The sequence below is a fragment of the Mastacembelus armatus genome, chromosome 16, assembly GCF_900324485.2.
Source record: "Mastacembelus armatus chromosome 16, fMasArm1.2, whole genome shotgun sequence".
NCBI classification, from domain to species: Eukaryota; Metazoa; Chordata; class Actinopteri; order Synbranchiformes; family Mastacembelidae; genus Mastacembelus; species Mastacembelus armatus.
In genome coordinates this window covers 3,165,191-3,188,220 of record NC_046648.1, presented here as the reverse complement: position 1 = coordinate 3,188,220, position 23,030 = coordinate 3,165,191, and the positions used below count along the sequence as shown (strand labels likewise).

The window sequence follows — 23,030 nt, the reverse complement described above, 5'->3', positions numbered from 1 at the left end:
ACTGGCTGTCACAAACCCTGCTTAGAGTTTAGCCTGTCAGAACTTTGAATAAGTACTAGTCAATCCATTACAAAGTATGTTGATCTGAACAAGGCACTGTATTAAAAGATAATGCTAAAAATAAAGGGTTGACATGAGCAAAGGTGGAAGTTATGTGATGTACTATAAGTCTGCAATAGGAGGTTACAAGGTTACTAGTCACATACACAAACCTACAAGGTTATTTTGCAAAAGCCTAAGGAAGAATCAAGAGAACCCATGGACCTGGTGTGTATAATCAAATCTTAACAATGCAGCATGCCACTCAAATTAGAGCCTGCATACCTGCTTCCTTCAGTGGCAATGGAAAGATTCCATCAAGACCACTATATATCGTATGGTTTAATATGTACGAGATTGTAGTGAATTAGAGATGCTGGCGAGAGGCAAAGGGCCTTACTCCGCCTTCATGTCATCATTGCCATAATTAGAATTGCAAACAGTGGCTTGTGTATATACAATCAAGGATGTCATTATAAAATTGATAAAAGAGGCTGATATGGTTTTGCAATGTGGATGCAAAAGAAAAAAGAGATAAAAAAAGCAAGTGTACTCTGTGTAGTACATTATTGACCCGATGGCACAGTTCACCAAAACTCCAAAACTGGCCTACATGACAACAGGGTCCACAACACGTGACACTTAACCACTGTACATACAAAGAAGCTCTTTGATTTATGATATTTTTACTGTCATTAAAGTCAATGTTCACGACACAGTGTTTTACAGCCCCATAACAGGCAGATGGCTGGTTACTGTATATATGAAATGTATTTATTCAGTCGTATTTCTAAAGCTTTGTTTGAACAGGTGTTTTCAGGCACAGATACAAAGATGCAGACATAAATACACACACACAAAACACACACACCCACCCACAAACACACGCACACACTCAGCAGTCAAAGTCTTATCTTATCCAGAAAGAGCAGCTGCAAAGTATGACCCTAGCTTAGTTGTTAATGATTGGTAGTGCATTTGGGAGAGTGTGTGTATACTTATTTTACCCCACAATCTCGCCCCCTTCTCAACTGACAAGAGCTCATTATTTGAGGCCTAGCTTTGATTTGAGAAGTTCAGCAAAGTGAATAGGAACATCTGTCACATTTCAAGGTTGTTTCTGTAGGGGAAAGCAAATACAGGCAGGGCTGAACTTCCAAGAGAGTGATTAAGTGCAACATACAGCCATACATTCAGAAGGTAAATGTGTGACAGCCTAATATGACTGTGCTCCGATATTTGCACAGTATCGTGAGATAATATCATGTCATTTGAAATGATTTGCCACATTGACAGACTACAACATGTATGTGGAAAGGCAGAACAAAATTTTAAATTACTGTATTTTTATAACAATATTTAACCAAGTTTCAGTATAAGTGGATCTACAGATTGTTACTTGTTTGGTTCACTAGCTAGTTTTGACTTCCTGCAGCATTGCACCAAAATGTACTTGTTGCACAGCAACACTGTCAGCATCAGGTGTGTGCGTCACTTAGATATGATCTTTATTTTTGTCTCTGTATGAAGAGATGGCTCATGGGTGGAATAACAGCATTCAGCATTTAACAGCTGTGTAAAAAAACATGCCCAGAATCTAAATATTTAAGATATTAAAGTAGTCTGCTAATGTTATCTGAACTTACCTTAACTTTCTCAGATATAGAATATAAAATATAACCTTTTACAAGTTTCTATGTTATAGTTGGTTAGACATATTGTCTTGTATCTTATTCTATGAGAATTATTGATATTGTGCCCAACTGTAATTAGATTTTTAATTACAATATTGTAAAATCTAGTGCACGTCCATCCAACCATCCATTATCTATATACACTTATTCTCATTTAGGATCACAGGGATCTGCTGGAGCCTATCCCAGCTCTCTTCAGGCGAAAGGCAGGGGTACACCCTGGACAGGTCACCAGTCCATCACAGATCTAGTACACAAATTTTTATGCATTTTTATCCTAGAAGAGTGACACCTGACTATATTGGACCTGCTTTAGCAGGGTGTAAAAGCTTAGGCTGCTGAAAAAGGAATTATTTTGTTGCTACGTTAAAAGTACTGCACGACTCATGTCACACATGTATATTAAAGTACTTATGACAATTGGCATCTGACCTTCATGTGAGAAAAAGTCCCACAGTATGAACAACCATCTTTGTCATTGGAACAGGTCGGTTGGTGACTGGTCACCACAAAAACCACTTCAATCTGCCATTGCTAGTGTGGCTTAAATCAAAAGTTAACAAAAGTTGTGCGCCTGAATATGCCTGTATGCATTCACCACAGTTCATCTGCACAATCTTGTGTTTGTAAATGTGTGGGTGGGCACGTGCCAAACGTGCATGTTCGTGTGTGTGAGTTCAGTCAGAGGAGACCAGTTGTCATTGCGCTCTGACAGAAACCAGGTATCAGAGAGACATGGTGTCACTGTGTTACCTCCAACCTTTACTCCTGAGACTGTGTGTGTGTGTGTGTGTGTGTGTGTGTGTGTGTGTGTGTGTGTCATACCTCTATTGAGACTACTTCTGCATGGATGACACACATGGAAGGGTCTCCCAGGAGTGAACCTCAGGTGGTGTGGCAGCAGCACGTGTGATTCACATCTCTCGAGCCCTCAGTCACTCCTATGACCAGTAAGAGCAGTTTGGTAGTTCAGTATGATTGCAGAAATTCTGACAGCCATATTTGCATTTTGGTGATATTCTATATACACAGTCAGCAGGATACAAAAAACTCACAATTACAAGTACATTTATTATAATGAGTGTCAGCGTTACATTGCAATAATTACAATAGTTTAGAAAAACCTCCTAAAATAAGAGGCATATCAAAATTAATTTTAACTTTTAAAATTTTAAAAGCATATATTTAAAAACAGGTAATAAGAATCAGATCAGGAAATAAACAAAACAATTCAATGATGGTTTGGGCAACTCTCCATTGGTTGGACACCGCAAAAATGCAATCTCCAGTGCTAAAGAAATATCTCAGCTGTTAGTCAGAGTTAATCCTCCAAAGAAAATGAAAAGTAAAACAAACAAAAGATTGAAATAAATAATATAATACATGAATAATACATTTACATTTCATTTAAAACTACTTCTTTTTGTATAATTTTATCCAGTGTAATTTCTCATCACACTCCCTTGACCTAGGGTGTCTCCAGCTGGAGGGCCAGCAAAGAGTAGGAAGAAACATTTTGGAAATAGACTCTGCCTGATATCATCTATGAATATTATAGAAAACACAAACTATTCCATAAATAATTATTATAGGAAACACTCTTGATGTAGAGCTATTTAAACTGACTTACTAATTCTGCCTAAAGTGTGCACTGCAAATTGCATCATGGGAGAAAAAGATCAATAAAAGTAAATATTGGATCATAAAACATGGTCAGGACATAAGTAAATCTCATATTAATAACTGTGCTCACCAGTATTGTATTGCACTATTGCAACATTATTATAAATGCCATAAAATATTCTAACATAATCAATGACGTCAGAGGTGTCAATGGGCATTTCGCCTATAGGTGCCAAAATGTCCAGAAATGGCCTTGATGAGGATCGATATGATTTCTATTGTCTGTCTTCCATCGTATTAGAAACATATTGGAAGTAATCTATCCTCCCCCCAGCAAAATGACAAAGCACGTTCTCACCAATTACTGACTGCCATCTCCCTCTTCACACCTGGCAGGGAGTGGATGTGGCTGACAACGTGTATGAGTGTGTGTGACAGAGAGAGAGGAAGGAGGGAGGAGAGACACACTGATGGAGAGAGTCAGTCAGAGAGAAGCCTTTTAAAGAGGCTGTCACTTGTGTTTATGTTTTCTGAATCTTCATCAGGTGAATGACATATCTTCATCTTTGTGATATCACACTGCTGTAGTTAATCTGCTATTGCCTTGCTGTTCTGTTGCTTGTTCCCCAAAGGGCATTTTGTTCTAGCGTAGAATCAACAAGATTCGACTTAAAATATTTTTATTTTAGTTCCCACAACCTGTTAAAATATACCATCTCACCCATGGGATGCTTTGGGCTAGAGGGTACAATTTTAGTGTTGCATTCACTGTATACATAACTGTTCAAACTTTAGGAGCATGATTTATTACTATAAACAATGTAGAAGAAGTAATTTTAGTGACATCATCAGCTAGTATAATGCAACTGGTTCATGCTTGAATGTATGACTACAAATGGTTTTCCATGTAAAAGGTATTAACACAGATCTTCTTTAAAAACAAAAAACAGGCAAGGCAATTAAGTTTGGTACCTTTTTTTTTTTTTTTTTTACATTTCTTCCCTATTTCATCCTCTGTATCTTTGGTTCAGCATCTTGTACCCTCATTGTGTATGGATTAACTTTCAAACGAGACCGGGGTTATGACTCTAATCAACAGGAAGAGCAGAAACCTTTTTGTTTTGGATATATTATTTTTGGGCCTGTGTCTTTGGTGCAGATGAGGTAATGTGTTTTGAGTTTTTGAGATTAAACATATATTAGACCAAATACATTAACCTCAGATAGAACAGAGTTATCATAAGTAATGTTTGTAATCATGGCTGAGCAGAGCACAATATTCAGAACTTCACTTGATAATAAATAGACGGGAAAAGACAATATTGCACACGCTGATTATGATCAGTGATCTCTGGTAAATAAAATGGAAAAGCATGATGGCAGTGATTGTTTCACACTCAGCACTTTAGATGTTACCACAACACTAAACAAGCAGCAAAACCCCCATATTGGATATACAAGTTCAATAACCACCAGATGTTTAGACCAGTGAGGCACCATCAGTCTGTCTGCTTATCTTTTTGCTGTGAGAAAACATATAGATATAGATACAGATATATAGATTGTAGATATTACACTGCACATAAATTTAATATGCATATTCTCTCATAAATAATAATATAAATAGAAAAACCCAAGTTTAAAACACAAACAGTGTGTGGGAGCCTATAAGCGACTTTCCAATTCAAAAGACGTTCTTGTCCATATTTCCAGAATGCATTGATTAAAAGAAACATTACTTTACAGAGGCGTTTTATTCATACAGTAACTTTCTGTTTGGTGATGCTCAAAGTAGCGGAAACCATGACAGCTGTCCATCAGATGTGCTCCCCACCTCAGTGGTCCATCTTTTGACCGCAGAGGACAACCTAAGGGTGATACTCTGATGTAGCAGAACAACAACATTACCAGATGAGGTCTAAGCAGATAAGAAAAAAGGAAAACTGGTTAATGAAAATATGAGCTTACAGAGAAACGGCGTATGAATGAGTTGGCCAATGCTCTCTTTGTCAAAGCTAACAAAGAAAGAAAAGCAGATCACTTTGTTATAGGACCGATTCTGCATTTGATGGAGGAAAATTACTAGATCAGTGATGACTGGAAGGATGACAACAATGGGATTCAAGTAGGTCAAGGTAGGACATACCACCAAACTAGAGGAAGTTAATGAAAAGAGACAGAGATCATGCAGGTCACTAGAGCGAGAGAAGCTCAAACAAAGCTGCATTTCCAGACCTTGGCCCTCCTGAGTTTAATGGAGGAAGTGCTGAATTAGTCTGAGAAACATTGAAAAAGCAAATGTGACAGTCCAGAGGAGACTTCAGAAAGGAGCTGGCAGAGAAGAGGAATTGGGAGAGGAGAGCATAATATCTGGGAAAAGACAAGAGCAAGCTTGAGGAGAAGGGGCTCACAGGAAACAGACAGAAAATATATGTGGGGGGTGAGCAAGAAAGATGAAGAGATCAAATTCCTTTGTTTGGACATAAAGACTTGCTGGATTACTTCTGAACTACTCTTTTGACATGAAATAAAAATAGACAGTTTCTCTTCTTTCATGGCCTCATTTTAAAAAAGAAGAAAAGGAAGATGAGGAAGGGCTTCTGGTCTTGGGGCATTCATAGGAACCGACTCCTAAGATGGAAGAAGTTTGTGTTTACGTGTCACTGACTGGACAGATGGAGACAAAGAAGAAATTGGGCTTCTGAAGCTTTGACAGGGAGCAAAAATGTGTGAAAACAATAATAAAGTAGAGGAAGCTGGTTTTTATTTATTTATTTACTTTGGTCGAGGCTGGGCCACAGTAGGTGAGCCTTCCTAACTGACTTCCTGGCCTAGGCTGCATCTTTTGGACGAGTACAATCACACCACATGCACTCTCAGTTTCACTTCCACACAGTAAGGTGCAAACTGCCAACTGCTACTGCTCAGTATTAAGCCTTTATTGCTGTACTACTCTATAAAGATGATATTTTCAGTTTTTGGACTGTTACATTATTTCTGGTACACTCTCATAACCTTCATTATAGCAAACAAATATAGTACAGGGAGGTGAACAACCTTATATTTACCTAATAATTTTTACTGCCAAATGTGTAATTTAATGTAATATCAGTAATATTAAACTAGTTAGGCTAGTTTAATATTACTGATGGCATCTGGGTTGTATTATAACCACTGACCCACAGTGATACAAACTGCACCCAACTGGCACTGAGTCTTGCTCTGTTACAGCCTGTACTATTACTACCACCTGAAGAGCTGAGCCAAAAAAATGTCATCACTCTTTCCTCAGAGGAGTCGAATCATAATGGAGGAAAGAATTGAGAAGAAAATAACAGACTTGTCTCAATAGGAGACGTGTGATTTCATCCTCTTCCTTTCTGTCTTTCTTCCCATGCTGGGCACTTCAGAATCAAGGGTACTGCACTTTCCTGTTATTTCTTACAGACAAACAGGCAGAAATGGTGGTGTTGCTTATGGAGACTCTTTCTGAGACTACGTGTACTTGAAATATTCTGAGATATCGAGTGTTGCCATTATGTGCTTTTTATGAGGTTATTTTAAAACCCATACGTAATACTTAAGCTATGTGAAATATAAATTCTTCATGGCTACTAAGATAATCTAGCACAACATATAAATGGGGTGCTGTCTGGTTTGGATAAGGGTTGCCCAAGAGTGAATGTTGTTTGCAATCAACAGTCACCAGAAGATTTTGGATAGGGTGGATATGGTAGCACTTATGCCTGCTAGTTTAGTTTCTGCTACTAGCTACTCTCTAGAGAGGGGGGGGGGTTATGGGGTGCTGTCAGTTTAGCTCAATGGAATTGCTGTTGGTATTTTTCCTTAGATAGTATGATAGTGAGGAAAGGACAGACAGCAACTTTGGATGTTAATCCATCAATCCATCCATTTTCTATACCTGCTTATTTCTATTTAGGGTCACACGGATCTGCTGGAGCCTATCCCAGCTCTCTTTGGGTGAAAGGCAGGGGTACACCCTACAGGTCACCAGTCCATCACAGAGGTTGTTACATGTATCCAGGTATTCAAGGCACCAGGACAACTAGTGTGGGTGAGCAGTGACAACACTGACAGTTGTAGCCATGGGGTTTGAGCTGTCTTGCTGGCTCGGAGTATAATTGCCTATAGCAGTGGGTCTTAGCCAACAGGATATGCTGCATTTTGGTAACTGCTATATTTTTCTACAAATGTGTAATCTATGGTCCAACTGTGACCTGTTTCAGCTGAAAAAATACATTGCAATGTGCTGTGGTAGAACTTTATCCATACACAGTTTGTGATGTGCAAACACGCCACAACAAATGTTTATATGCAAGAATAATTAAATGCTTATCAGTTAACACGAATAAAGAAGCAGCTGCTGAAATAATGTAACATCTGCTTCTGAGATACTGTTTAAATACTAAAGGTCAAGATGCACAGTACTATGAACACCTGGTCTTTTACATAGAATAAAAATTTACCCTATTGCAGTCATTCATGAATTTCAGTAAGACAGTGGAAGATAATAAAGATAATAAAGATAAAGATAATAAAGGAGCTGTTAAATCCGATTTCAAAAGGAGGTGTTAAAACTGTAACAGAACGACCGTGTGGTTTGCGTCTATATTTTGTATCACTGTGTGTACATATATGTGTGGTGCACATCTGCGTGGTCTAGGAGCTGATTACTGCTGTGTTATTCACCCACTTATGCACCGACTCACCAACCCACAAACAGCTATTTGTTATAACAAAAGACTGTGGTTGACAGTGATTGATAGGTGATTGATGGCCTCAGCTATTTTCTGTACTACAACACTGCAGCCAGCTACACACACACACACACACACACACACACACACACACACACACACACACACACACACACTTTCTGCCAGTCTGCCACCACAGAGTTAGCAACAGACTGCGTTTTTGCCTCCCTCACTTCTCCAAGCCAGTCGCTCTGCACTGCGGCAAGCAGGGGAAGCAGACACACACTCTCATATATACACTCTTCTCTGCTTCAAGTCCCATATTTTTTGAAAGGGATGAGATGAGGATCAAGCAAAAACTAGACAGCATGGCGATTTTTGCTTTTTGCTTTTGCATTTCATTTTTTTATGGAGAGCTGCTGTAAAATCCAGCCAGCATCTCAGGGATTGTTGTTTTCTTGCCGTGTGCTCAAAGTTGTTTTAAAGAGATTCGGGGTATCGTCATTACTAAAGGAATATGCACAACTACATCTGCCAGCCAAAAAAGAGAGACACAAAAAGTGGAAGAAAGAAACGGAAATCTGGACCTATGTGGTGAATTTTGAAAGCATGCGAAGATGCAGTGTTCCAAGGGTCTTTTTTTGGATGAGAGTGAGGAGGCAGGAGCGATGCCAAAGGTTTCGCCCTGTTCTGCTTTGAAAATACTCTTACAGCAGCTGACTCCTTGGGCTCTGTTACTGCTGGTAAAGCGATGGAAATCTCACACTTCATTCCAGGGTATAGATGAAGCCGGGCCTTGTAATTGTGCAGATTCTGTACTCTCCATATGCAATATAAATCATATCCAGTACAGCAGTATCCAGCCAGGCAAAGTGTTCAGCTACCAACACCGAGCCCGGAGAAATTGCAGCCCCAGCGGAGGAGAAGGAAAGGCAGAGAATGGTGGAATGAATGAACGGAAAGAGAAAGAGAGAGAGAGAGAGTGAGAGTGAGAGAGGCTTCCAGACAGGGTGACCTACATTCAATACCGTCTGGAGTCAAAGACAGTAAAGGAGGAGAGAGAAGAGAGAAAATGGGATGGAGACCGCCACCAGAAAAAGAAAGCAAAATGATGAAGCAAGACTGAGATATGCAGAGAGGCAGAAAACCAAATCTGTTTCTGAGATGACATCCTCCATTTCTTACTCTGTCCATCCTTTCTTCTCCCTTAGTCCCTTCAGTCATGCCCCCTTTGCTCCCTTCCTCTTCTCATCTCAGTCTCAGTCTTCCTGCTTTTCTGCTGTTTTATGTCCAGCTCTTACTGTTAATCAGCCATTGTCTGGAAGTGTCTGTGTGAAAGCAGCTGCTTAATGTATAGTCCCAGTCTGTGGCGCACAAACAGGAAACATTCTGCAGTTTTTGTTCATGTACGTTATCATGTACGCTTCTATAAGCTCTGTTTCTCTTCATCCACATTTGCTTTCTCTCTTTGACTTGCCGCTCTTGTGTTCCTTTCACATCATTCTTTAAACCTCTTTCCTCCTTCTCTACCTACCTCCTCACCCCTCCTTTATCTATCTCCTCCTTCTCCCCCTTTTCCTCAGTCAGCATTTATCTATGTCTGGGTAGCGCTAACAGTATTTGTATGGTGGATTACTCTGGCTAACTGCATGCTGTTATATAGTGTTACTGGTGAAACAAATGGCTCAATAGGTCATCTGTGAACGCAGCTTATTACAACCCAACCATGGTTTGTTAGACAGCCTGTAGCAGCTGTAGTAATTATGATGAGCGCACATGAAAAAGTTAGACATCGAGTAGTACAAAGAGCAACAAAGTTTGCATTAGATCAAGGGAAGGTTTGGGTAAATGAACAGGTAGACAAAAACACAGGACTGTCATATGTGAGTCTGCTGTTTTTTCCCCATTTCCAATGAGTATTGTTCCATTTAGAAATCTTAACTGCACAGTCTTAGCTGTGTGTTTATCATCATAGCTAAACAGGCTACATAGCTATGCGACTGCCTTATGGATGGAAAGCTGTCTGTCTGAAGGCCGGTGGCTCACAAGCTGGTTCTCACAGCTTTTTGAAGCTGAATATACAGTTGGTTAGGTGGTGAATTCAAGTGTGACTGCCTGCCTGGCTCAGCATTTGTCCATCTGGCTGTATTGGTTTTATATGGTGTCCCTCTGCAAGATTTCATACTTGTTGTTTTGACGTAGAGATGCCTTATCTTCCTGCCAGCCTTTTCTACAAATCCACTAACAACATGTGTCTATGCACACAGGCTGAAATATTAAGGATATTTTAGCTCGCTGTAACCATTCTTTCTCCTCCACCTTGTCTCTGTACTATTCACGCTACTGTCTCATGATTTCCTTCTCCCTCTATGCATTCTGTCTTCAATCCCTTCACTCCACTTGTATGCCAGTCCTCAGGGAATCAGTGTTAAGGACATGAGTGGCGATTACAACTGAAGGAAAGGAAATGACATGGGTAATGGAAAAGGACACACAGACACCTGTCAGGAAAAATAAAGGGTGTAGAGAGGGAGGAAATGAATTATTCATGAGACGTAATTATGTTGCTTTCACCTTCTTGAATAAGCTTGATCGGATCCTACATTTCTTCAAACTCTTAAAGAAGAGGAATTTTGGTCTTTGTAGCACCCCTTATTTCTGACTTTTTTAACAGCATTCACAGGGAGAAAAAATGTTCTTTCAAACTGAGATGTTTTTGCTGGTTTAACTTCACAATTTTTTACTTTGCACGGCAGAAATGAATAATGAGCAGGTCTATTTCTGCATGTTCTATTGTAAAAACATGATTGGAGTGACATCAAAATGAAACCGACTGTCATGATGAGCTAAGAGCTTATTTGCTCTTTCCTTTTCCTCGTACACATATATTAATGTTTACTTACACTTACTGTAAGTGACAGAAAGCAATGTAAGACAGTTTCCATAACTTGTCTCAAAATCTCTGATGTCACATCTTTATTTAAGAAATGGCATTTTTAACTTTCTCTGTGAATCTACACTAAATGATGCAACCTTGACAGATACACGCTTGCAGTGACAAGATTGTTTAGACCACTGTGCTCCATCAACACAATGAGGTTAACCTTTACGTAAACATGAATCCAATGAACCAGTAACATTCCCAACCTTTCATAATGCCATTTTCCCTCATCATCTAGCTGGCCCATTATTTGTAAATGGCAATTACACAGCACATCCTGTGCTTTAAGCCACTTACAGTGATTCACAATTGCATATATTTATATTTCTTTCTCTGTTCTTTTCACTTTAATCTTATATCCTGCTGAAGGCTGTTTGTGTTTATCTGTTAAACATGGGAAATGTTGCAGAAAGCCTTGATAATTAAAGTTACTTCAGCACAATCAGTAGATGGGCTTGTTCCCATTGTAAAAAGTACATTGCAGATAATGCCAACTGTCAATTACAGTCCGAGCAGTTGGAGATTCTTGCCTGGACTGTGTAGAAGATGACAAATGCACTCACAGCTTTGCTTTCTTAAAGTAAATAGCATCTATTTGTGGAATGGCATGAGTGAGGTGCTTTAGCACTTTCTTCTTTTTCTTTTTTGTATCCCCACCTTATAGCTGTATATGGTTCCTTGCCATGTAATCTTACATGACATTTTCTCAGTAAAGAGTGGTTGTGACGTTTACCTTGTCTTTATAGCCTTTTCAGAATCTGCTCTATAATTTTACAAAATACATGGCTGTCACTCTTAAAGCTTCATTTTTTTGTTTAGTTTTTCCATTTCTGAAAACTGCCATCATTTAAGGTGTTCATTTGGCTGCAGTGCTTTAGTTAAATATCATTTTTGTATGGATGACACTTTATCTATCTATCCATCCATCATCTATAAATGAAAGTGAAAAAATATCACTGCATTTTTATGTGTCAGGGTAATTTGCTACATTTCTGTTGTAACAGAAACTCTGTAATCACTGGAGAGAGTGTAGACTGTAAATTCGCATTTCATGTAAGACGTTTTATTCTTCAATACAAAAGGTTAAACAAACATTCTGAAAGTCCAGAGAGTTGGTCAATTAGTCTTGGTTTTGTCATCAGTGACAAGATTCTTGTCGTTCTTATTCATTATGTTACCTACTGGCACCCTGGGGAGTTAACTTTGGTACACTGATATTCATAAATCAAATCTGTGGTGAATTGACTGTAGAACATCATACTATTAAAGATACAATTTTCTTCTCTTTTATAAATCACGTCTTTCACATTAAGCTGCATTTCCTCCCTCTGTCTGATACAGCTCTGTTGTCAGTAGGTGGTCAAGTGCTGCATTAAATTATCATCACATTTTTTCCATCTCACTCATCTGCTTATAATATACCAAATATCTGCCTAATTAATTCTTCCTACTCAGATCTGTGGGCTGAAATTGTTTTATTATGTGAAATGTTATACAGTCACAAACCTCTTCACAATAAATAAGAGATATTTAGAATGAAGACAAAGTGGGGAAAAGCCTCTTTGTCAGTTGTTAACACATCTCCTGCTGTCTTCTGATTCTTTCCAGTCATATTTGTGAAAGACCTTCATCTGCTGTGTGAAACTGGGGGACTGTTGTATTAAAATGATGGATTATTACTAGGATGTGGTTGCTTTGGTCCTTAGCTATGAAGTGATGTGTGACATTAACAACTTTGGAACAGAACAGATTATTTTAAAATGCAATGAAAACCAAATTAACTATAAATACCAGTGTCTTCACATTTGATTTACCTCTTTTTTCAGTTACTTTAACAGAGCAAAGGACAGAAATCGTTCTTTTTTTTTGGCTGTTTAGACTTCAGTACAATTTGCCTTCAGTTAACAACCAATACATGCAATGAGTGCCAAATTAGAATCTATCAGGTAAATTGTTGTTGCTGAATAGTGGCAACCAAACATATCCAACTGTAATCTTCTCTCTGTCATTTAATTTAAATGTTTTTTGATGAATACATGAGAAGAACTGTACCGTGTATCTGTAAAAAAGGTAATTAATTAAAACCAATTTCACAACATGTCAACAATGTTTTTGTCCTTCTGATGAAGAGAAACAGTACAAAAGCAACCTGGCAAGATTAAAACAACTCTTTAAAACTGTGTGTATGATGAATGACCATAAAAACTCTAATTATAAATATGCTCAAAGCAAATATGTTCCATTATGAAATTGTTTTCACATGCTGATCTACTCTTTTTTTAAGTCATTGCTGCTATTTCAAACCATTTCAAACGAAATATCGAACACACTTTATGTGAGTACGCTACTAATGCAGAAGCAGCTTTGTATATATTTTTTTAATTATACAGATACATCTAAATGTTTACTAAAGCTCCACTTGGCCATGCATAATTAAAACTGCCACTTGAAAGTTTTGATCTCCTACATGCCAATAGCCCATGTAAACCTCTGTCATTGTGACTGCAGCTGTCTTGCTTTTCCAGTACAGGTGAAAAGCAGGTCTCATGTAACGGACAAGTCAAACCAGCTTTAAACCACTGAGTCAACTCAGCGAGTCGCACACATTATGTTGTGTCAACAGATAATGGGATAACACATTGCACTCAAATGGAAAAAATAAAGAGGCAAACATACAGCTAAGGTTTTTAGTGTAGTGTACACAATATGATCTGTGTGAGACACATAATAGATCTGTTCAGTGAAGTTCAGTTTAACTGATCCAACTGCTGCCTTCCTGTCTACCTTACCATCTGAACTGCATTCTGCTTAGAAAGGGAATGTAGTTAGAGCTCCTCTTTTTTGTTTTGATATTGTTTGGTTAGTTATCTATATATATATTAAATATAAAAAAAATTGTAAAAATAAAATAAAGACTACCACTTACTAAAGCCTTTTATGTGCATACAATACACCAATTAAATCCTTTGTAATTGTCTTGGTCAGGTAGCTTAAAGTTCAACCTCACAGTTTCATAATGCTGACCGCAATGAAGCTGTAAGTGGACAGTACTGGTTACAGAATCTATGTTGTCATCCTTTTCATTACACAATGTAGTGCTGAGCAACTGCAAAAACGCGAGTGTATGTTTTTTTGTGTGTGTGTTTGTGATTGCATGTGTATGCAGATCTGTAAGAATGTCAGTAAGTAACAGTTTGAATCTTTTTATTTATTTATTTATTTTCCCAGGTGATGTGTACGAATATGTTTGCCTGCAAATGTGCCAACTCTGTTTTCTTCTAACATTTCTCAGCATTATAAATATAGCTACACAATGGCATGTTGCTTCCTGGAGTCACTGGCAGAAAGTCAGGACACAAACAACATGCACACATTCAGCACAACATGGCTTAATGATATAAAATCTGACTTAAAGACATACGCCCACAGAGATTAAGCATATGTTCAGGTAAGCATACCCATAGGAAATGCTGCATGTTGACAGGTGAGGTCACATTTACAGCTCCGCATGACTGTGAGTACAAACAGATTAAAAACCACACAAACAGCCTGAAAAACAACATGATCATGTACAGAAGTGTTTGGCAGGTTCATTGAGTTTATCCTCTGTGGTAAGTTGCAGCTTAACGGTGGGTTGTTCTTTCTCACACACAGCAGGGTTTCACCTCTCAAACACACATGCACACAATGAGAGCATCAAGACACACAACAGACACAGAAATTTATGGCCACAGACACACCCACACAAGTACACACCTCTCCCAGACAGTCCCATATGGACTCATTAGGGGCCAGTCTATCACCACCTGTGCTCTGAAAGGCCCAACGGACTGGCTGTGACACTGACAACGGACAGGAGCTGAGCATGGAACACACACAGGAGCAGGCGGCCGTACATGCATATGGATACACAAAAGTGTACACAGCTATAAGATAGATATACACCCCCATTCTTGCAGACATGCAAAGACAGTTAATGGACAGACTGTGCACTACAAAGGGAGCTGGAGATAAACAGTAGAGAGTGACTAGACTTCACAGACTTAACTGTGTGTTTGACAAAGGAAAGGCTGAAATTTGTGTATATATCATCCTAGTAGCACGATTAATTAGAGCTAAGAAAGAAGTAATAATTCAGATTTTTACTACATCTAAATTTATAACATGAAAACTGTTTGTCCTATTCACTTATATTTAGAACGCAGGACCTTTAAATTCTTATGTTACCAGCAGAAGTAATTTAGGTCCTGTCCTTTTCATGACTTTTGCATTGACTTCTGTAGTTTGAATCTTTTAGAATATGCAGTTTGCCATTGACAATTTATGCCTTCAGCCTCTTTGACTTCTGTGTTAGATTATCAAAAGGAAACCCAAGTGAACATAAATAGATTATGCTAATGCACATCAGACAAGACCATGAACCTGCTAGCTGTGGAGTGATTTACATAGTCTAGTTTACTATTTACTATAATCTAAAATGATCATATGTGCTGAGCTAAATGATTGTGACTGCACTTACACACAAACAGACTTAAAGCACATTATCAAAAAACACTACCTGTACTTGTGCGACGTTCTCCAGCACAGCTTAAGAAAAAAAAATACCATTCAGTCAATTTTAGTAGTCAGTTTTATGTCTATTGACCTAAATAATAATAATAATAATAAGGAATTAGCCTCGGTGTGTACAGAGGAGCTGATGGGAACAGAAGAAAAAAGAAGAGTCCTCCCTTTTTGGGTTACTGTCATTATTAGAGGAGTATCAGGCAATCACCTGGGTCAGGGAAATCCTGATTTTCTATATCAAACAAGTAGCTGTGACTGTGTTTGTGTGTGTGTGAATACACCCATTGGCACACTAGGTAGTATCGAAAAGGAATTCCCAGGGTTCCTTTTGATCTACCTGCACTAAGGGGTGTGTATGTGTGAGAGAGGGAGATGGGGTCAGGGGAATTAAGGTGGGTGGTTTGAATGTGACTACTCCCATCAACACGCTATCTAACGTCAAAAGGAATTCCCAGGGTGCCTCTTGATCTACCTGTATTGAGGTGTGCATGTGTGTGTTAAAGAGAGAGCTAGAATGATGATGCTGAGGGAATTAAGGTGGGTAATCTGAACGTGTATGCATGCATGTGAGCACTCTCATCGACATGCTATCAAGCATCTGAAGAAAGTCTCTGGGTGCAGCTGAATCGAGCTGCATTAAGGGCTGTGTGTGAGGAGTGAGAGAGATGAGGTCAGGGGAATTAAGGTGGGTGGGATAAAGGGGCGTGTGTGAGTACAGTCTATCAGAGGAGACAAGCCCTCTGTGGAAACAGATGGTCTTGTTACCATGGTGTGTTGTGTATCAGGATGATTGCTGAGTAATGGTTGAGGTTATAGGGAACTTGGCCCTGTATTGGATTTAGAGAGTTTGTCCACTGTAACAACAATACACTAAATTTGGTAATTGTAGAGTTTTTAGCATGTGAGCATTTGCAAGACATTTTAACATGTCTCATCTCTGTCTCATCCAAAAGAGCTGTTCTAGACCTGTTGTTTCTGTAGTTAAAGCCATACATACTGTATCATATCACACAGCTTCAATTCATTTTCAGTTTCGATTCAGTTTATTTGAGTAGTGCCGCACCACAATACAATTATCTCAAGGCACTTTACATAGAAACCCAACAAAACCCTCACAAACAAGCACTTGGGGACAGTGGAGAGAAAATACTCCCTTTAACAGAAGAAACCTCCTGCAGAACCAGGCTCAGTTTGGCAGCCATCTGCCTCGACCGGTTGGGTTGAGTAGATAGAGGAGAGAGAAAAGAACAGCAACAAGAAAGAATTTTCTCCACCACCCAATCTTCCTTTTAGCCCATTCACCTGTTTGCACACAGTCACACTCACTTATACACTTTATGTGCTTAGATTTCAGCGTTGACTAAAGTTGGTTACACACTAGACGACTTTATGGCCAGTGATCGTGGGGGCATGGCCCAATTTCAAGCTTGGCGCAACCGATTATTTGTTTAAACAATCCTCAAGTGTGTCGTGTCAATACCATTATTTTACTGCTCCTGATCAAGTCTCTCAACATGATCTCAACATGTTTGATATTTACGTTTGCTTTTTAGAGAGGCTTCGATGGAATACTCACAACAACCAGTGCGGGAAATGTCACCAACTGGATGTTGTGTACTTTTACAGCTCACAAACATGGCAGTGCATCACAACATAATCCAAGCTTAACACTGTATTGAAAAAGAAGACAAGTTTGTTGAATTATGGAAACAGCATGAGTGTCTTTTTAATGCAAGACATACTAAAATAGGGCTGACAGAAAAGACGTGGGTCATGTAGTCCAGTTTACTCACGTGTCTGTGGAATTGCCAACATTAAATTGTTACTACAAACGACCGGTGTGTCTGCTGGTCTGGTTGAATCTGCTTTACTCTTTAAATGTCTTCTTGTTGATGTAAATGTTTTGTAATAGTAAATTGTTATAGATATGTAATAAACACAATAGATATGTTAGTATATCTACTGTCTGACACACTCCTCAAGCAAAAAGGATTCTGTCTCATTAGTGCGCAGCCCTCTGGGCTGTCGTTATGGGTCATATCCCCTCTTCGTGCCTGCGCACTGAAGAAAAATTCATTTACACCCCCCTCGCCCGGACCGAGTGTCCACACGTCCGTACAAACTGCTCCCTTAATCCTATATCTAACTCAAATTATTGAGACAGTACATTATCAATATATAGCAAAGTCATTTAAAGAATAACCTGACATGCTTTCACTATCACTCATAATGCCAATGCTGTTTTGCTCCTGCCATTACCAAAAAGAGGCCGTCCCAGTACCCTTAGTGACTTCAGACCAGTAGCGCTAACATCACATGTCAGAAAAATGTTTGAGAGACTGGTCCGGCAACACCTGAGGTCTCAAGTGTTTGAATTTCTGGACCCCCTGCAGTTTGCATATCAGGAACAAATCGGAGTGGAAGATGCCATCATTTTCTTAACGCACAGAGCATACTCCCATCTGGAGAGGCAGGGCAACACTGTGGGAGTCATGTTCTTTGACTTTTCAAGGGCTTTCAACACTATTCAGCCCCACCTGCTAAGTGCAAAGATGCAGGATATGGAAGTTCCCGCAGACATGGTGGAGTGGATCACAGACTACTTCACTGGGCGGCCACAGTTTGTTCGCTTAGATGGCTGCATATCTGATGCGGTGATGACTAGCACCGGTGCACCCCAAGGAACTGTACTGGCATCATTCCTGTTTACACTCTACACCTCAGACTTCTGCTACAACTCAGGAACCTGTCACCTCCAGAAGTTCTCTGATGACTCTTCAATCACTGGATGCATCAATAATGATAACGATAATGAATACAGACACTTGATAAAAAGTTTTGTTGATTGGTGTAACAACTGTCTAAAGCTCAATATCAAGAAAACCAGAGAACTGGTGGTGGACTTTAGGAGGAGCAGGAAGATCTCAGTCCCTGTCTCCATCCTTGGAGACGAAGTCAAGATTGTGGACTCCTACAAATACCTTGTAGTCCACATTAACAACAAACTTTGACAATTTTAGAGTTTTCATTTGATAGTTTTTAGGTAAAAAAACTGTTGATAGATGAGCAGCCTGATGGCTTTGGATGGAAAACTGGGTCACAATATGCTTCTGAAAAATTTCTCTTCCCATGAACCTATGTGGCTGACCAATAATACTGATTAAATCCTGCATCGGTTCGTTTTGTCAGTGTGTTTGATTGTTTTGATTGACAGACACAGGTAATTACTCTACTTGTGGAAACATGTTACAGTGAAATCCAAAACATAAATATGGCAGTATAAATAAATTAATTGATAAATGTGTTGCTATACCAATACACTTATCATTTGCATCTACTAACAATATTTAATAGGATTCAAAACTTTCCTAAGTTTCCATACTAATGTAATTTTTTTTTCTTGTTCTTAAAATATTTCAGATCCATCCCTGATCTCTGCAACCTCTGACAAACTTTGAAAGCCAAATAATAATAATAACAAAGCTAATCATCATCATCATCATCTTTACAGAAACAATAGGGCTTTGCACCTCTGCCCTAAAAAGGTTGCATCTGTCAATAAGGTTTGACCTCAACAATACTACACAACTATTATCAGAACAGTGTGAGCCTTCCACCAAGCTGGTGAGAGTGCTATGTTCTTGATATGTTCTTGCTATGTGTTGTTAATGTCCTGTCAAGATCATGTTCTGCTTTGAGCCATTTCTCTTTTTCCACACATTTAAAGAGTAACACCATCCACACTTCACCGCAGCATGTCACAGCCACACTGCTCCCCTTTGTACTGCCCAGAGTTTTCACTTTCTATCCCTGTCAGCTTAAAACCTTTAAGCATTCACATATACATGGTGTGTTCATTCACACACGCTCAAACACACATACAACTTAATGCCTCTATGTCTTTCTTCCTTCCTCTGTCTCCCCTTGCATCACCCAGTCTTCACAAACTGGCCTTTATCTGTGAACTTTGCAGGACCCTCTCTTGCTAATTCTGCCATGTTCTAAGGAAACTGGCATCAAAATGTAGAGTTTTATTAGACCCTGAGAGCAAAAGGCCTAAAGTAATAGAGAGTAAAGGGAATAAGAGATGGCCATTCATAGCGCAGTTAATGTCAGGCTCTGCAGAATGCCCTGAAAGGCTCTGCCATCTTTCATCAACTTGTCATGGTAAAAGAGACCTCACCATTTTCAGCACAATTAAATTGATTTCACTTGTATGAGATTTTGTCTTAAAGCTGTTCTCATTATTTTTTTTTCTTTGATTCGTTGACTCATTACTTTGATCTAGTTGTTACTTTTAGAGGACTCATCTACTCAAATCTTCTCCTCTCCTAGTGTCTCTTTTCTTTCTCAATACAGAGCCATGTAAAATGTATTAAAATAGTATAGTCAAAAGCAAAAACAGCCACATTTAGCACGGTTGGCTACTTGTCTATACTGAGAAATGTTGATCAGGGTGTCGTGGATTTTTGGGTTGCACCTGTACCAATAAAGTCAACTCTAAACTGAGTGAGTGAACTGGAAGCAATGCAGTTCACACAATGTTTGTATTTTCACACATCAAAATCAATTTACATCCAATACCTTCACACTTGGCTAGCTGGTGCATTTTTTAGGTTTTGCAGTAGCTGTTTTAAATAATCAGCAGGGTTCCACTCAAACTTCGATGATTTTGCTGCAGATGTCTTTCCACCTCAGAGGGCAAAAACATGCATAAGGTTATACATTTCAACAGGAAAAAGCTGTGATCTCTCCTCATCCTTACACACTTTATGCCTCCTTCTCACTATTGTTCCCCCTGAGCTGTTCCTTTCATTGGACCCCCACTAAGAGCGTGAGAGGAAGGGAAGGCTGAGATGGGTGAGAAGGGGGACAAAGAGTGAGATAGATATGAAGGAACGCTACAGAGGCAGGGACAAAGAAAGAGGTTCTTTGACACTCTGCTTCTTCCTGCGTTTTGTTAATTCAATTAAACTGTATTGTGAAGACGTCAAAAACTCACTTTAGTTATAAGCTGTCCAAAAAACATTTTTCTTTCAATTTCAAAAGGAAGTTAAGTGGTAAATACAGATCATACATTTCCCGTGTTATTTTAGAGGCTTTTCTACCACATCTATCGGCATGCTACCTTGGACATTTCAATTATATTCATCATAGAAATCAATCATTTAATAATATTTGCTGCATTTAAATGTTTCACAAGGACTGGAAAGTTGGCCTCTACTATTTTTTATTGAGTCAATTTTTATTGCAAGATATGATAACAAAGCACAAGTCAGTCAATAGACAAGAAGTGGAACAAATTAAAGCGAATTCCTCTTTAAAAAACATTTCGTTTTTCTTCGCCACGATGTATCTGATTCAGCATAATTTCACCTTTTGACCTGCAGCATATTTATCTGACAAAAACAGACTCATCTATGTAAAAAGAGACACATTCGTGTGAAAAGCTCTCTTCATTTTTGATTCCATTTTCATCCACTTTGACACACTGTTTGTTTTGCGGTACTTGTATGTAACCCCTAACATCATGTTGCTCTCCTTGAACTCAAAGTCTTCTTTCAATGGATCCAGTTAAAACGTCCCTTCGCAACATCCATCTATCATCTATCGCTTATCCTTCTGGGGGAGTTGGGTGGTCAGAGCCGATCCTAGCCGACATTTGTTGAGAGGTAGGGAACACTCTGGAGAAATCTACAGGCAATTTAGAGTCACCAGTTAGCCTAACCCCAAACTGCATGTCTTTGGAAAACTAGAGTAGCTGGAAAAAACCAACACAGGCGCAGGGAGAATATGTAAAATCGACACAGAAACGCTTCAAGGTGAACACGAAACCTTTTTGCTGAAAGAGGAATGAAATAAATTAACACACAATTAAACCATGTATCTCAAAGAAAGGACCATTTAATTTTGCTGTGTGGTAACATCCATCAAGAAGTCATTATTTTTGATGCACTGTCATTATTAATTATGTTGCATTTCTATTCATATTTAACATTGAAAATTATATTTTGTTTATTAACCCTTTGTAATTTGTATTCATGATTTGAATGTAAGTGTGCTACAGTCAGAAATGTCATGTGGTCATTTTACATTAGTGTCACCTTTGTTTCAAATAAAAAGATGTTATGGGGATGGATTTTCTGTTCCGGTTTTGGACTTTTGTTTTGGTTAGTTTCCTGTTTCCTCCCGTGTTAATCTTGGGTGGCTTTATGTTCATCAGTTGAGATTAGTTTCACCTATGTTAATTAGTTCTCTGTCCTGAAGGTATTTATACCTCCTGGTTTTCTTTGTTCTTTGTTGGAGCATTAACGTGTGTGTTTATGTTTGTCCGAGGAGAGCTTTTTAGTTTTTGTCTTATGCCCGGCCCGCCGAGTGGCGGAGATGTTCGTTGCCTGTGCCTGGTAAATCCAGGCAAAATAAAGAACTTGTCCTGCATTTGGGTCCTCTCCTCCTCCTCCACCACCACATTGTAACAAAAGAGACTAACAGCTCAAAATGCACTTCATTCTGAAAAGTAAGATTTATATAGATTCTCAACAATTTTATTCTACTAATTATAATTTTAGAAGACATCATTAGTGAATATAGCAATCTGTGGAAAGGCCACTTGATTCTTAAGACACAATACAAACCATACTGTGGTTTGTATTGTGTACATTAGTAACAATTGGATGCTACTCTGATATACAAATGTAGAGTTTTTTCATGAATACTTTGTTTGCAACATCATTCATCAAAAGGACTGAGCAGATGAAGAAAAGCTTTGTCATAATACAAAATACATTATAATAAAATTGTTCGCAGAGGTACGTAACCTGCAGCACCTCACCATGTCACAAATCATTGTTTTTCACACATCTTTCAGTGGTTGCTTGTAAAATGATAGAATGTTCCACTAGATGCGAGAAAGTATAAATGTTAGTTCATTGTTAATAAAACTACAATCTGGAAAGCTTTGCAACTGAAATGGTTTTAATTATTGGTACCAAAAAGGTGCTGTGCACCCCTATGAACAGTTGTATGTACTTTACATGTGTGTAATGTCTTGGTTGCACTGCCAGTGACTCAGCCATTAGGGTCCTGCCTACGCAGACATTCACCTCCAGCCAACACCCTAACACACATTGTTACTTACATTTACACATAACATGCAAATATACACACACACAACATCACATTCAATTTCACACATGTCAGGGGAGACTCCCAACCAGGCAGTCATATTAAACCAGCTCATTATTTATGCAAGGGGAGAGATTGCCAGGCCCCAATTCTCCGAGTAAAATGTTAATATATTCATCAGGAAATTGTAGTCTTTTAATCTGGCCCACCAGAAAAAAACACTTTTCTGCCACTGCAGCTCCATGTCATACCATCTTCTCTCTAAATTTCTCTTTGCTTAGACTCATTTTCCTTCATCTCTCTCCTCCTTTCTCACTCCTCCTT

The 23,030-nt window shown here is 38.8% G+C and overlaps 1 protein-coding gene across 2 annotated transcripts in view; it reads right to left on the bottom strand.

Moving 5' to 3' along the window:
- The window catches only part of cdkal1 (CDK5 regulatory subunit associated protein 1-like 1), a 357,840-nt gene that overhangs the window by 105,088 nt on the left and 229,722 nt on the right, over positions 1–23,030 (bottom strand). For both annotated transcript variants that reach the window (XR_003294900.2, XR_003294899.2), the window contains exons 15-16: positions 3,715–3,783; positions 2,559–2,674 (exon numbers count right to left, since the gene is read on the bottom strand). The gene's annotated coding sequence lies outside the window, so the exon portion shown is untranslated. The remainder of the gene's footprint in view (positions 1–2,558; positions 2,675–3,714; positions 3,784–23,030) is intronic.